General features: G+C 35.7%; 2 pseudogenes; both read left to right on the plus strand.

The window, feature by feature from the left end:
* The first annotated feature begins 84 nt into the window (after positions 1-84).
* On the plus strand, positions 85-1,438 carry LOC149526344 (uncharacterized; annotated as a pseudogene).
* Positions 1,439-1,482: 44 nt separating this feature from the next.
* The window catches only part of LOC149526345 (uncharacterized), a 737-nt pseudogene continuing 588 nt past the window's right edge, over positions 1,483-1,631 (plus strand).

A 1,631-nucleotide genomic window follows, 5' to 3' on the forward strand; every position in this document is an offset into this window, starting at 1 on the left:
GTTGAACCATATGCTAGTAATGGGGAACATGGGGAATATGGAGAACCTACATACAATGAGGAAATAGAAAATCCATTTATTAGAATGGTTAGGGATGTTATGGGTCTGAATGTTGCTTTCAATTATAGTCATGATAATGAGTCAAGGTTCGTGGAACAAGATCCAACTCCAAATGTAGTTAGCTTTTACTCTTTGTTAAGTAATGCAGAGGAACCTTTGTGGTCAGGTTGCACAAAGCACACAACGTTTTCAACTGTGTCACAACTTTTAAATGTTAAGTCAGAGTTTACATTGAGTGAATCATGTTTTGATCGGCTGCTAGAAATAGTAAAGAATATGTTGCCATCAGATGAAACTTTACCTACTGACTTCTATAGAATGAAAACAAAGGTAGCAAAACTTGGACTTGGATATATCAAAATTGATGCTTGCAAAAACAATTGCATCTTATTTTATAGGGAAACAGTTGATTTGGAGCATTGTATGATATGTGGGCATCCTCGATATAAACTGAGGAAATCAAGTGTGAAAAGGCAAAAGAAAATACCTTATAAGATTTTGCATTACTTGCCACTTATACCAAGGCTTCAAAGGCTTTAAATGTCGAGCAAAACTGCTGAACATATGACGTGGCATGCGTAAAACCAAAAGGATGATGGAGTCCTCAGACACCCTATTGATGGTGAGGCTTGGCAACATTTCAACCGCACACATGAGTTATTTGCAATGGAACCACAAAATGTTAAACTAGGGTTATGTGCAGACAGTTTCAATCCTTTTGGACCGAGTACGAAAACTTATTCTGTTTGGCCAGTAATGCTCTGTGTATACAATTTACCTCTATGGATGTGTATGAAACAACCATATATATTTCTTAATATGGTCATCCCAGGGAAGAAAAATCCAAGTCAAAACATAGATGTTTTCTTGAGGCCTTTGATAGATAAGTTGAAAGTATTGTGGACCAAGGGTGTTGTCACGTATGATGTATATAGAAAACAAAATTTTCATCTGAGGGCAGCATTATTATGGACAATTAATGATTTTCCTACTTACGATATGTTGTCAGGGTGGAGTACTCATGGACGGTTATCATGTCCCTATTGCATGGAACGTTCCAAGTCTTTCATATTGGTCATGGTAGGAAACCTTGTTTTTTTTTATTGTCATCAGCAATTCTTGCGACGTAATCATCCTTTTAGGAGCCAGAGAAACAAATTTATTAAAAAAAAGGTTGAGCATGACTTGCCATTTCTTCTATTATCATGTGAAAAAATATTGTCACGTTTGAATTCGTTTCCTCATCTCCCATTTGGAACAAAATGTTGTGAGCAGAAGATTTCGGGTTATGGTCTAAGTCATAATTGGGTGAGAAAGAGTATATTTTGGGATTTACCTTATTAGCATATGCTTCTTATTCGTCATAATTTAGATGTGATGCATATTGAGCGTAACGTATTTGAGAATATATTCAACAAAATGATGGATGTGAAGGAAAAAATGAAAGAAAACTTAAAGGCACGATAAGATTTGAAGGTGTATTGCAAGCGTCCAGAATTGAAATTGGTGGAATATAATGAAAAATTTTGAAGCCTAAGGCCTCGTACACCTTAAATAAGGAGGAAATAAAA

Source organism: Theobroma umbraticum, unplaced genomic scaffold, assembly GCF_002168275.2.
Source record: "Theobroma umbraticum cultivar Fairchild unplaced genomic scaffold, ASM216827v3 scaffold_2.0, whole genome shotgun sequence".
Taxonomy (NCBI): Eukaryota; Viridiplantae; Streptophyta; class Magnoliopsida; order Malvales; family Malvaceae; genus Theobroma; species Theobroma umbraticum.